Source organism: Podarcis vaucheri, assembly GCF_965113315.1.
Source record: "Podarcis vaucheri genome assembly, chromosome: 3".
Classification (NCBI taxonomy): domain Eukaryota; kingdom Metazoa; phylum Chordata; class Lepidosauria; order Squamata; family Lacertidae; genus Podarcis; species Podarcis vaucheri.
Window position 1 is genome coordinate 39,796,945 of NC_138761.1, and position 15,066 is coordinate 39,812,010.

Genomic DNA, 15,066 nt, shown 5'->3' on the forward strand with positions numbered 1-15,066 from the left:
GGCAACCTAAGGCCCATGGGCCACAAGCGGCCCACAGGGGTTGTTTTACCAGCCCACAAGCCGCCCCCGAACCGAGCCGCCCACTCAGCGAGTCTCCGTGCGCTGCACTAAACTGGCGCAGTGCAGCACAGGGACTCACTTTCGCGCCGAAAACTGTGCCTACACAGACACCAGAAATCACGCGCATGCGCGCTCACATGTGCCTGCGATCCAGCCCACGGAGGGGGCTCCACAGCAGTGAACTGGCCCAGGCAAAGTAAGCCTTACCCCTGGGGTTAAACCACCCCAAGTACTGAATCCTAATTACAATAGTCACTCCATGACTGTAATTAAATTTAAAACCATAGATGTAACAGCACACTATGCATTTCACATAACATGTCATTTGGCCCTTCAAAGTTGGACACAAAAGGTATCTGAGTTTTAATTAGCCGTCAATTGTGCCTGGGTCATGCTCATTTAAACAGCTTGCTGCTCCTTCACTCAGCATGCCATGTATAATAATGATAGCACTTATATATTGCTTTGGAGACTTCAAAGTATTTCAACAGTCCCATAAGGTAGCTTGCCATTTACATGCAGCTCCCCCCCACCCCCGCCAAAATAAAATTCCCTTGAGGCCTTTGGCACATCTCACTATACCTTTCTGTAAGTAAGCCCATGTCTGCAAGTAAGCCCTTTGGGACAGAGGGACAGAGACCTGTTTTCTCACTCTTTGTAAAGTGCTATGTACATGCATGGTGACAAAAAAACCAAACACCTTTCAGTTTAACATGTTGTGCTAAGGGTTTTTCTTGCTCGCTCAAACTTCAAAATGCTGAGAAATTATTTCCCATTCAATAATCCTTTCAAGCTTGTTGTGGTGTACTAGAAGGTTTACCGTACTTTAAAAGGGGAGGGGGAGGCTGTCTTTATAAGACATGATAACCAATATTCCTTGATTGACTAGTATTTTATCTTATGAGCCTGATCTCTATCTTTCTCCCGAGACCGTCATTTCTCTCATCTAATTAAACACAGACATTTTTGAAGCACAACTGCATCTTCTACTTTATTACAAAACTGTATGCAACTCTGCTGGCCTAATAGTCGCCCCCCCTCCCCCATTTTAGCAACATTTTTTAAAATGGAGGTTTAAATATTGTAACAGGCCCTTCGCATCACAGGTCTTTCCTCTAGCGGCTACAAATGTGCAAGCAATTAGCTAAAGAAAAAGAATAAGAATATAACCCATTTTTCTCAAGAATGCTTCATACATTATTACATTTGAATCGATCCCAAGCACAAAAAAACAAACATATAGCCTCCCTTATGAGTGGCATGAACGCTAACGTTCCAAGGGATTTCCATATATCTTGCAGGCAAAACCTGACAAGGTCCCCAGTTTAAACTGAGAACAGTAAGGTCTAAAGCTATGGGTCTAGCAAGTTACCATTTTTTCCTAAAGCTAACATTGTTTTTAACACTTGATTGGAAGCCGCCCAGAGTGGCTGGGGAAACTCAGCCAGATGGGCAGAGTATAAATAAATAATAATAATAATAATAATAATAATAATAATAATAATAATAATAATTATTATTATTATTATTATTATTATTATTATTATTACCATGAGGATTAAACCTTCTTTTCTGCATTTTGTGGTCCCAGTGAAAATCAAAGGTCCTTGGGCCTAGGATTCTTTAAAAAAAAATCCACTGCTGGGGCTTCTAGTCATGATATTAATGTCTAGTTTGGCTTGCAGACACAGCCTAGTGAACTAGCTGGGGCCAGCCAAGCCCTACCATGAAGTAGAGTGAGGCAGCCACCTCATGCAGCTGATTTATGGTGTGATAAAACAGAATTGTTAGTTAATTGATTTCCCATTATTATATTTATTATTATATTCATATTGCATTATTATATTCACTACTGCATGCAAAAATAATTTAAACAGATGCAAACAGATGCAAAAATACCTTGGCTTTTGGGTGACCTGGGCCTCTCTTCAGGCAAAAATGGGGATAGGTGTGTGCAGCAGCACTGGCAGGCAATATACCTCTGGGCAATACAAGCCTAGAAGCCTCAACTTCTATGAAGGTCCGGAAAACCCAGAGACATCATACTGTGTGCCAATTACAGGTTAATAAAACAGTACCTTCTTGCTGCACTTCAGTCTCCAACTGAAGTCAAGTTTGTTGGATGGCAAGGAAAAAATTGGTATATAAAAGGAGAAATCTTGGATACCAAGATCCAAGTTTGGGGCAAGTACTCTTTGGTGAGGTAACACCAGCAGAGATTTAAAATCACAAAACATGCAGCGAGGTAAAACGTGGAAATATAAGCTATTTGACCCTTAAAATGTGCCATTCCAAGTTCCTTCCAAAATTTCCCTCTTCCCCCATCATAGAAAAAGATCACACATTTGGCAAGTTAAAAATGCTTACAAACTCTCCCAATGCCCTATTCACGTTTCAGATTCAGAAAACACAGGCAATAAACTTGGCTTAGTACAGTGGTGAAAGTTCCTAAATTACTGGTACAGGAACACAAACATAGTTTGTAAGAGCCATGTGTTTAAGCTGCAGCAACCAGCTTAGCCTCTTCACATGGCAAGCTTCTCTGATAGACTGAGAACAAAGTCTTGATTACTTGGTCCCTCCCAAGGGAGAGAAGCCTGGCAGGACAGCTTATTCTATGGTCTTAACCCCTTCATGCATTAATTAGACTTAAACATGTTGATTATAGGAGGCTAGCTATCCCACAAAACTGACCTCAAAGACAACTGGGCCCCAGAGCATTCACTGGGCCCTGCCTTCAGCACCTTTCAATAGCACAACCTTAAGGTGACTTTTTCTTGATTAAATTCTAAGGACCCACTATGTGGTGGTGTGCTGCTTATGGAATATCCTCCCTTCTGCGGTACAGCAAGCTAAATTAAAATGTGGCTATTTTTAATGGGTTTTCCCCTCATGCATTTGCTGGCTATTAGCATTCACCTAAGATTTATTCATTTGGCCAATTATGCATGGTTAGAAAGGAGAATACAGTATGCTGCACCAAAAAAGAGGACCAAAGAAGACCATAAGAATTGAATATGGTAATTTATATGAAATTTTTTGAAGTATTAGCTGTTATTTAAGTAGAAGTACAGTACACCTCACCATAGTGAGGAACAGGCCAGATGACATCTGTGCCTGCTCAGTCTGCTGACCAGGTGCTGCTAAGTGTTAAAGAGCAAATTCAGTGCTTCTGCTCCCCTTTTTTATGGATCTTTAACTTGAAACCAGACTTGGAGTCCCCATACAGAGAACACCTTCAAACAGAGGACTACCCTGTTCAAAAATTAGGACTGCCGTCTGCAAGATATAGCAAATGGTCAGTCTTAGATTGACATAAGTATCTACTCTGCACTTTAATACAGTTGAGTTATATTTAGCAGCTCTGTTAACTTACTGTATTATCATTATAATTTAAATGTAACTTTACTGTGCCCTGCTCTGATATAGTTGTGATGAAGAGTGGGCGATAAATATTTAAAGTAAGTGAATAAATATTACATCAGGGTTTGACATTAGATGCCACATGAGCGGCTGTGATGGGGAAGCAATCTTTCCCAGCACACCCCAAGAGTCAGAAGGTTCTGCAATGTGCACAAGTCAACAGAGCAGTGTCTTCTTCAGCAGAACTCCAAGCTGGAAGACATACTCCATGTCTGGGAAACTCCTCTTTAATTCCTCCTTCTCAACTTCATGTATGCCCCCATTACCCACACAGCTTGAGGTAGTAGGCCCCTGCATAATGTTTGTTCAAACGTGAGGTTGTTGGGGTGTTTTTTTGTTCTTTTCCTTAAGTCCCAATTACTTCTTCAGTTAAGACATCAGAACTAGATTTGTCACTTAACCATCTGGAATAAGCAATCACTGGAGGTGGCAGTTCCTCGGCCTGTCACACTTTTCAACGGCACTAATATAATTCAGATGTTTTACAAACCAGCAATGACAACCGGGCATGAAATTAAAATGTTTGCAGAGCTCACTGAGTGGAAAATGACGGCTGGGTAAGGGGAAAAGGCAGGTATTGGGGTGGAAGAAAGAGACAGGCAGCTGAGGGGCCTTTGCCGCCAATCGCCTGCCTTGAGCTGCTACATCCACTTTGCGCTCCCATGGAAAGGATCTTGTAAATGTTGTTGCCAAGTCAAGAGGGAAAGTGTGAGAGAGAGACTTTCACCTGGCAGGAACATGAAAAGTGAATCAGTTTCCCCTTCATTTTTTAGCATACCTCATGTTTAATCCCGTTGGCCCTAAAGCATCCAGGCAAAAAAGATGTCAGAGTTGCCTCTACAATATGAATTCCACTCAATTGCTACAGCTCCTCATTTTTGTATTCGTCCCCATTGCTCTACAGACACTTTTCGACACAATCCAAAGGCTAGTGCCGTTGTGAAGATATAGGAGCCCCTTGGGTTAATAGTTGCTTGCATGTTGTGTAATTGCACAAGGAAGCCCAACTACAGTGGCAGAAGTTTTAAACTCAGTCCTAAGAGCAATGGCAGAGCTGACAGTAACCATGAAATCTACATAGAAGGACCTAGAATGGTCAGGAGTATTTCAAGCACTGGTGAACAAAGCTGTTACAATGTTTGCTATACAGCCTCCATGAGAGGAGGAAAGAAAGTTGTCAGTTTGGCAAGGGAAAATTCCAAAGCAGTCACTGGGTTCATCTGCTACAGGCAGCAAAAGCAAACAGAGTCTTGTGGCACCTTTAAAGTCTAATAGATACGGTACAGCATAAGCTGGCATGGGCTGTAGTACTCCCAGTCAGATATCAGAGGAGGAAATGTCAATATTTGCATTTTTAAAAAACAGCATTTGCATTTAAAAGAAACAACACTTCCTTTGCTTGACTCAGGATATATACTTATGTGATTAACAATTAAAGCTTTTAATATCTCATTAAGGTAAAGTATATAAAAATACAGAAGTTTATATGCAATGTGGGTAAGCATTTTCTTTCTGATGTCTACACATTCATATGGTGCAAGGGAGAGAGGGAGGTTTTTCTTTTTAAACTGTGATGGGTCAGAGGTTGAGGTTTTCCTCCATCCAAGTTCTGAAATCTTTGTTGTCCCATAAAAATCGTGTCAGCTGAAGACATAAAATAATATGGCATCAATGAAAACAAAACAAAACCAAACCAAAACCAAAACCAATTATTAAAATGCTTAATCCACTACTGGAGATGGGCAAGAAATTCAATTCAGGTTTTATTAAACGGTGAACCTCCCTAATTTGCACTTTCTGAAACAATAAACAAACCAAAAACTAGCCGAAATTCAAACTTTCAGGAGTTTTGTGACAAGGTTAAAAATATGCATGATGCTAACATTGATAGTCTTTTCACAGATGAGAAGCAAGTTTTTCTGTTACAGAAGTTTCAGAAGTTCCTGGATGGAAAAGGGATGGACCACAAAGTTGCTGTTTCGACCGAGGCGTGGAACAGGGGGGCTGTGTGAGGGTGAACAAAGAATTGCAAAAGGGGATGAATGCGCAATTGCTGAGTTCACATTTGCCACATGAATATTGGGCCGAATCTCTAGCGTCCTATCTTCATGTGTGGCTGAGGAAGGTCTCAACAGAGTTGGGATGTTCTCCTTTTGAGAAGCTGTTCAATAGAAAACCTTCTGTTGCCTATTTTAAGGTTTTCGGGTCTCATGTGAGAACAGAAGCTCCAGGTGGAGTAAAGAATGCCAGAGGCATTTTTGTGGGATATGAAAAGGGTCTCTACAGAGTAATTTTGTCTGAATCTGGTCAGGTGATTCTCACAAAGTTTCTAGAGAGTGCTCCAGAGCAAGAGCGGGTTGTAGAACACACATTTCCCACAGGAAACGATTCAGATGATGATGATGATGATTTTTCTGATGTCACAGATTACAGTGGTACTGACGATGACAGTGATAGCTCAGAGAGTTCAGTTGTAACAGTCATTGAGAAAAAATCTCACACAATGGATAGACCTTCACAGGTGAAGGAAGAACCACTGATTGCTACTGGTTCTCAACAGAGTCCAGAGGTTGAACCAGTGAGCACAGAGGATCAGAACCTCATACGCAGGTCTGAGAGAGTTACAAAGGGTGTACCACCAAAGAGGTACTCAAAAGAGTTTGCTAACTTAGCTGTTGCATGTGTTGCTATTGTTAACAACTCAAAGCAGGTTAAAGCAGTGTCTAAGTCAGAGACAAAGACACAACAGAGAGTAGCTAGTCAAGGTAATGCAGAAGCACTCATTCCTTGGAAGCCAGACAACCAGAGAGGTACACTGGTGAAACCAGTGGTGGGGAGTTCCAAGGGTGGAACTGAAACAACAGGGGACTGTTATATGTATAACAACTGTTTGTTCTCTTCTCTGGATCATGTTTTGCCAATTGATGTTTTTGGGGGAGGATGTTGGGAAAAAGCAGCAAGGCAAAAGCCAGCTCCAGATGGCTGGAATGCAAAACAGGATGTTGTGTTTTGCAGATGTACTGTTGGAGAAAAGGTGGAGCCTATTCTCTGTACTGAGCACCGGATGTTAGCTCAGAGTGTCATGTGACCTGTGCTGGAAGTACAGGGGAGGAGTTGTGTCTCTTCTGATGGAGTCTGAAGGGAAGAGTCGCATTTCTATGTACTGCTGAGTGACAGGAATAAAACATGTAAAAAGGACTCCTGTCTGTCTCATTTCCCCTCCCTGGGAGAATGCAGGGAGGGAGAGAGAAGCAGAGAAGCAGAGGGTGTGTTCTTTCTCACGTCTAATGAGAAGAATCGCCGGGTTTGTTTACCTAGCCCAGTGTTTCCCAACCGGTGTTCCGCGGCACACTACTGTGCCGTGAGACATTGGCTGGTGTGCCGTGGGAGGGAGGCGGGCGAGTCGGGCGGTGAGAGGCGGCGGCGGCGAGGATCCGCGTCGAGCCGGGGGTGGCTCCGCGGTGGTGGTGCCGAGCGGCGGGGCAGCGCGTGCAAAAGGGAGGAGCGCGAGACAGCGGAGGAGGAGGAGGCCGGCATGTCCGGGCAGCAGCAGCAACAACAGCAGCAGCAACTCCCGGCGACGGCTCCTCAAGCCCCGCCGCCGCCCCCTCCTCCGCCCGCTATCGCCGCCACCACCACAACAGCCGCCGCCGCCTCAGTTGCCGCCGTCCCTCAGTCCCTCGCTCTGCTGCCTCCTCCCACCCCCAAAGCTTGGAGGTTCCCCGGCAAGGGGGAGGGAAAAAACTTTCACTTTCGTGCGTCCCTCCCGGCGTGACGCTGCGCGCTGACGTCACGGGGCTGTAATGGTGGTGTGCCGCGAGATTTTTTTCATTAAACAGGTGTGCCGTTGCCCAAAAAAGTTTGGGAAACACTGACCTAGCCTGCCGGCAGTTGCAGACGGAAGGTAAACACAGTATCTCGCTCAATTGCCTCGGGGGAGGCCAGGTACCTCTGCCTGTGAGCCAAGATACTAACACTTCCGGGGTTGGCCTCTGGATTCAGGAAGATTCATGTTGGAAGAAATGATACTTAAGACATCCAGTTGGAAGAAGTGGCCAGACATGGGAGAGTTGGAGGGCTGGGGAAGTGGCCTAAATAACTCACCACTCACAGGGTTGTGAGGTATAAGATGCAGACACTGAAATGGCTACTGTATGTTTACTGATTAGCCACTGTAGTTTCTGGCATCACCATAAAGGAAAGTTTGTTGAAAATACAGAGGCACAGGCAGTTTCCAAGGGCTCCACCCCCAATCTTCCTCAGAATTTACACTGAACTAGTGCAGCCAGTCATCTCTAATGGGAATCAATATGGACAACTCTGGGTGTGCTTCAAAGTGCAGTGCTGGTGAGACCCCACCAACCCACCCTCTTGATTTGCTCACATGCACTATCTGTCATGGATGCATTAGCTGAGCTTCCTGCATTGCAGGGGGTTGGACTAGATGACCCTTGAGTTCCCTTCCAACTCTACAATTCTATGATTCTATGCAGAATTGTGTAATGGGCCTGTGTCCTGAATGTTTTAACTATGTAGTGATGCTCATGACTTTTGTACCAGAGCTACTGCTTTTGCTGCAGCAGCAAGCAAATCTCCACCATCGCATCAGCTTCCTTCCCCCACCTACAAAACCCACTATCTCCCCAAAACATGCTTTACTTCTTGGAACCAAAAGTAGTAACTGTGCCTACAAAGCGATACAACTGGAGAATATGTAGTTGTGGCACAAATATGGCATGGTTCACGGGGGGGGGGGATCACCCATGAATAACAAAAGAGGGGTGCTGCATTAGCCTGCAGCTTGAGCTGGGATATGCTGCAAGAGAACATTGTGCTATGTACCAATGAAGACACTAAAACAACTGAAGATGATGCTGTTTTCTGTTTCACACCGCAGGGCATTTTGATCAGAGGCAGGAAAAGAGAGGGACTTTAAAATATCTTCTAATTAAGAAGTGAATCTGCCTTGGGAGAGCAATTAAGTTGAATCTGTCCCTCGTTTACTAAGGTTCACGTTTCAGAACTCCAGAAAGCGTTCCAAGTTCCAGCAATTAAGCTGTGCACCGCTACCTTCCTAACCCCACTGCAAGGAAATTTCTTCCATCTCTGCTTTTATCCAGCCTCCACAGCACCCTCTAATGTCAGTAAGGAGAAGGGCAATGGCCACACAGCAAATCAAAGCAGAAAGAGTTTGTGGGCAAGGAATGGGGCTGTTGTACACATTCAAATTTCAGGTTTTTACAGTAGCAAAAATGACACCGCACAGGTTTAATTAAAAGCCTCCAAACTGTATTCTGAACTTCATAAAAAAACAAAACAGGCAGCACAATCTGACATCTCGGAGAAGGTCAGAAGAGTAATACAGTAGTTTAAGCACAAAACATGATTTGGTTCAGGGCTTAAATGAAGCTGCATGCTCTGTGGAAATACAGAATATTAAGTGTCTGTTCAATATTTACCCTTTTGGTCCACCAAAGGCAAAACATTCTCCATTCAGGACAAATAGTTTCTGCAGCTCGGACTTCCAAGCATTGAAATGAACACATCTGGAATTCTGAGCATGCCCTTTGAAGTAGTCCTGCGGGCTTCCAAGATGAGAAAGAGGCAAGTTCAGAATACTGACAGTTCATGTCAATTACCTCCCAGCAACAATTTGGAAAGCAATTGACACCAAACCTCAGGATTTCAGTTTCCCAAGCAAAGGCTCAGGGGATAGAGGGCCTCAGTACAAACACCAGTTGGAAAGGACGCTATAGTGACCACAGTGTATAGTGACCTATAGAGGGTGCAATCCCAGGTTTACTCAGAAGCAAATCCCACACGGTTCAATGCGGGTTACTTCCAAGGAAGTGTGCACAGGGACTGCAACTTGTGAGAGGGCTGCCTGATGCAGTCTGACCTATCTATGCTTTCAAAGGTTATAATTAAATATAATCACAACCATGAAACTTAGATCCAAGGCTGCAATCCAATTCACATTTATCTGAGTAAGCTTTCATAAGATTGGGCTGTGTTTTCTATTTGCGAAAGCTTTTGCCCTGCTACAGTTTCACAAGATTTCTTTGGCTGTCTTTTCACAGTCAATTTAGACCATTCTATAAATTAGAGGGGGACGCGGGTGGCGCTGTGGGTAAAAGCCTCAGCGCCTAGGGCTTGCCGATCGAAAGGTCGGCGGTTCGAATCCCCGCGGCGGGGTGCGCTCCCGCTGCTCGGTCCCAGCGCCTGCCAACCTAGCAATTCGAAAGCACCCCCGGGTGCAAGTAGATAAATAGGTACCGCTTACCAGCGGGAAGGTAAACGGCGTTCCGTGTGCTGCGCTGGCTCGCCAGATGCAGCTTTGTCACGCTGGTCACGTGACCCGGAAGTGTCTCCGGACAGCGCTGGCCCCCGGCCTATAGATGTGAGATGGGCGCACAAACCCCAGAGTCTGTCAAGACTGGCCCGTTCGGGCAGGGGTACCTTTACCTTACCTTTACCTTTATAAATTAGAGGGGTTGGGATACATAGCTGAATATAATCCTCCTTGTTTGTGTTGTGCTGCTCTCTTCGTAAGGAAGCAAGGCGCAGTTTTGGGGAACATCTCTTTTCAAGCATTCCTTGCTGGTTGACCCAACAAAAAATAGATTTTTGTTTGCTATTACTGACAGGAAGGTGGCTGAAAAGGTAGCTTCCTTCACTATTGTGGCAGCACAAGTACATCAAAACATTAAATCACTGCAAGAGGTGAATTGTTGTGGCCACAATTGATTCTCTATTCATATGCTGTTTTACTTTGTACCTGAAAACTACAAATGTGTTATGATCCATGCTTTGAAGAAATACAAGCACTTTCAACAGGAGCCAGTCCTGCTATACAGTTGACTGAAGACTAGGAAACTGGAACACAGGCAGCACTCAATTCCAGCGGATAAGCAGAACCTGGAGAAAGGAGTTGCCAATAGGAAATGCCATGGTTGCAAATATCTGCTTGGCTGAGATGAAGAGGATAAAGGATTTAAGAGACGTGGGCATGCTCCAGCACCTTTAAAATGCCTGAGAGATTCCACCAATCAGTGGATCACTGGAATCAACTTTGAACACTTTGAACAATCTGAATTTGGAAATAAAAGGTATTGAAGGCAAAGGACCTTTTCTTTTACCCTCATCAGTTGGTCCAAGACTTAAATGATGTAACAAATTGAAATAAAATACATGTCTAACGGTGCATTTGGCAGCAAAGCTGGCATGGCCACGCCAGACAGTGGGCAGCTGTAGAGGAGCAGAGGGCATAAAGCCTCTTCCTGCTGCCAGCCTCTGAAGGAAATGGGCCGAAGCATGCAGAGATGGTTTCACCAATCTTCTTTTGCCTCAGAGGAATGGAGACAGGATTTAGATAGATGGATAGATAATAATAAAAGAATATATTCATTAGTAAATTAATTAAATAAGGGGAACTCATCCTCAATATTAGCATTCCAGCAGGGAAAAACCATCTACTATTTATAGTGTCACTAATCTGGCTATTACAGAATTGTAGAGCTGGGTCACATGAGTGTTGGTGCCATTAAATTTCCCCCACATGACTGTATTAAGTTTTGCTTGTGCCTATTCTTGGGTTCACATATGCCTACAGTGATATGAAGGTCACCGCAAACTAGAGACAGAATATGTACATCAGTATATAGCACAGGTTAACTTTTTTTTCTTTTGCCTGAGAGGGCACATTAAAGGTTGGCCAACCTTCCCAAGGCCACATGCTAGTTTGTGCATGGAAATGGCACCAGTCAGAGTAGTTATGTCAGTGTTTGTAAAAAGCAAAAAAAAGAAGGAAAGGGTTCTGACCTCCCTTTGTCTCCTCAGCCTGGTCCTTGGACCCTTGTCAGCACAAAAGAGTCCATGAGAATATCCTTGCAGAGTTTTATTCTCAAAAGTCTTTGTGCAAAACACGATTGAATAACTATACACACCAGCACCAACCAACCAACCAACCTAAACACCAGCCACAGCACAAACTAACATTTCTCACTTGGTGCAGACCGCTGAGTCATGCTGACCCAGGTTTATTCGCATTAAAGAAACAGCGGCCATATTAGCCGTGACAAGTTGTTCCTACTTTTGCACATAGACACACATCTACAGATATATACCATGCATACACACTCACCACAAGCAGCACACAGCATATGCAGAGCTCGCTCTCGCGCTCTCTCTCTCTCTCAAACACACACACACACATCTCATACTTGTATGAAAAAAATAATAGAATCACAGGCTTGTAGAGCTGGAAGGGTATCAAGGGTCTTGTAGTTTAATGCCCTGCAATGCAGGAATCTCAACAAGAACATACGTGACAAATGGCCATCCAACCTCCAAGGAAGGAGAGTCCACCACTTGCTGTAGCAGTTTGTCGAAGAGCTCTTACTTGTCAGAAAGTTTTTCTTGATGTTTAGCTGGAATCTCCTTTCTTGTAACTAGAAGCCATTGATTTGGGTCCTAGCTTCCAGAGCAGGTGAAAACAGCCCTTTAAATATTTGAAGATGGTTATCCTATCTCCTCTCAGCCCCCTCTTTAACAGGCTAAACATACCCAATTCCCTCAACTTGATTTCCAGACACTTGATCATCTTGGTCACCCTCCTCTGCACATGTTCTACCTTGTCAATATCCTTCTTAAATTGGCGCCCAAAACTGGACACAGTATTCCAGGTGTGGTCTGACTAAAGCAGAATAGAGCAGTATTACTCCCCTTGATCTGGACACTATGCAGCATTGAATATCTTTTATTGCTGCTGCCATAACACTGTTGACTCATGTTAAGCTTGTGGTCTACTAAGACCCCTAGATCCTTTACAAGTGTACTTCTGGCAAGCCAGGTGTCCCCATCTTATATTTGTGCATCTGGTGCTTCCTGTCTAAAAACATTTGTCCCTATTATACAGTAGTAGCAGTTGTGACTCTGTGACCCTTCCTCAATCTCTCACAAACGTACGAGTTTAATTATTCATATTCTGTCCCTCATCCCACCATTTTTCTTACCAAAGTCTATCTTTCACTTTTTCTTTCCTCATCCCCTGTCCCAAGTAGCACCAATTTCCTACCTTCCACCCACCTTTGCCTCTCCTCTCTCTCTCCAAGGATATTACTAATAATTTAAATGAAATTCCTCTCTATTTTCTGACACCTCTTAGCAGGGTTCCCTGAAGAGCCTAGATATTCAAATCAATTAGATAGTCTCTAATTGGGGACTCTGCTTCAATGAAGTCAGTGCTGGGATCTCTGTCCTTGGAAAGCAGGGGCGGGGAGGATTTTTCTTGAAAGCGGTGAATATATCTATGGCCCTTCCCCTGATGAACATCTCTCTCACTCTGTGTTTCAGGTTAGGAGGACATACATTTTTTTAAGTGCAAAAAGAAAGCTAATAAGGGGAATGACACAAATTAGAGAATATGCCCTTAAGTGCCCCCATTTTGCTATTGCCATTCATCCTTAGCCTCAAAGGCCCAAGACTGCACACAGACTCCTATGCCAATAGGAGAGAGGTTTCAAGGAAGTTGTCAAGACACCTTTGACAGAGACTTAATTCAATTGCCATGGCCAGCATGCTTTTTAAAGGAGCAGGGGCCATTAAGAATAAAGGCCAAGGGGAGTCATAAGGGAAAGTAGATGCAAATCAGGCCGTATGACTTTTCCTGTCATGGGCTCCTGATGGACAATTAGGATTCATTGAAATTCCACAGAAAAGCTTGTCAGAGGAGCGATGCTGTGGCCTAACAAGCAGGCCAGGGCAGTGGGGGCTTCTTATCCTGGACTGATCTCTGCCGCCAATCCCAAACCACAGCTGATGCTTTTCAATCAAACAGGCTTCCATAGAGTCTTCCTCAGTTATATGAGTGAAATTACTCTCTTAGACATCAGTGGTCCACTGTGAGGGCACAAAGTCATCTAGGAAGTGCTTGCACAGACAACTTCCTGGGGGTCGGGAGGTGCATCCATGGCCTATGTCCAGGCCCAAATAATCCCATATCCTTTGGTGTAATATGCTTGCTCTGTGGGAATTTTGGGTATGGGTGTGTAGTGATCATTTTAGCAGAGCCCTAGTTAAGTGCAAAGCATGGACACGCGGAACCTTTGAAATGTACAGGGATCGTTTTTTCACAGTGTGCTTTTGTACATAATAGTTTGCAATTGTCTGCACCTTCCCACAAGAAAATAATCTAAAATGGCAGCTACTATCTCTGTCGTCTGTACACACAAGTGGGCATGTTTTCAAACTAGTGCACAGTGGTGTTCTCTAGTCCCTTCTCCCTCTATTGGTGTTGCCATAGACCTTAGTCCACAGGGGTGGCTAAGTTACTGCACTGCTTCCTGTTTTGCCTATTTTATTCACAGACAAGTTAAACATGGTGAGGCACAGTGGCACAGCTCTACAACTTCATCAGGTCCTCTCCAATAGAAGGTGAACTGAGAAAGTGCTCCCTGCATATGCAGGAAGCACTTGAGAAATGATTTCTTGGCACAAAAATGGATTCTAGCAGAATCTGCTTTCAGTTGACAAACAGTGTGGGGCAGGGACGACATGAGGATGGCATCATGTGTACAGCACCCCAAAAATACACCTGCATCCAGCACTGAAAGCGCATTATCACACAGTGTGTGCCCTAAGACTGAAAGGGGTACACATGCAGAAATGGAGGAGGACTGCAGCTCAGTGGTAGAGCGACTGCTTTGCACAGAGATGCAGGTTAGTCCCTGGCATCTCCTGGTATGGCTGGACTAGGCTCCTGTCTGAAATCCTGGAGGAACTGCTATCAGTCAGTGTAGATAACATGGAGCTCGGTGGACCAAAGGTCTGACTTGGTGTAAGGCAGATTCCTGTGTTCCAATCCATATTGAAAAGAAATCCTATGTGGTAGTAATTTAAACATCTCTTCTTCTTCTTCTTCTTCTTCTTCTTCTTCTTCTTCTTCTTCTTCTTCCCCACGCATCTGGCTGGGTTTCCCCAGCTATGTGGCAGTTGGAAGCAGTGTGCTGGCCTAGATGACCCTTTGACCTGATCCAGCATTTATTTAGATCCCACCTACATCCCAAAGAACTCAGGACAGCAAACACAGGGTTACCCCATATGATCTTCACAACAATACTATGAAGCAATTAGGCTGAAATATGACATTGGTCTGGTTATTGGCTGAGTTTAGACTGCAACTGAGCTCTTTCTGTTCAAACACGAATAATAATAATAATAATAATAATAATAATAATAATAATATAGTAGTATTAGTAATAGTAGTAGCAGGACTGCTCCCATCTGACTGGGTTGCCCCAGCCACTTTGGGCAGCTTTCAGCATATATAAAAACATAGTAAAACGTTAAACCTTAAAAAGCTTCCTTATACAGGGGAGCTACGCACTGTCATATCTCTTATGTGTTTGATGAACAGATACAAAAGACATTGCAGGGGGGAAACCTGATTTGTTTTGTTTTGTTTTGCATTTTAGCTGCTTTAGTTACCAAAATATATTCAATAGCTTTCCTACTGCAGGAAAAGCACCATTTCTTCCTTAGGTACCATGTCTAATGGACTTGGTAAGTATCTTGTCCAATTTC

At 43.9% G+C, this 15,066-nt stretch overlaps 1 protein-coding gene across 4 annotated transcripts in view; it reads right to left on the bottom strand.

Annotated features, from left to right (window-relative positions):
• Positions 1–15,066, bottom strand: part of LOC309527894 (uncharacterized protein) — a gene marked incomplete at its 3' end in the record, with an annotated part of 212,564 nt that overhangs the window by 69,565 nt on the left and 127,933 nt on the right. Inside the window, exons 5-6 of one of the 4 annotated variants that reach the window (XR_014217406.1) lie at positions 10,262–10,401; positions 5,010–5,127 (exon numbers count right to left, since the gene is read on the bottom strand). The exons of the other annotated variants lie outside the window; for them this stretch is intronic. Of the gene's footprint in view, positions 1–5,009; positions 5,128–10,261; positions 10,402–15,066 lie in introns of those variants that run through there. 4 annotated transcript variants of the gene reach the window in all.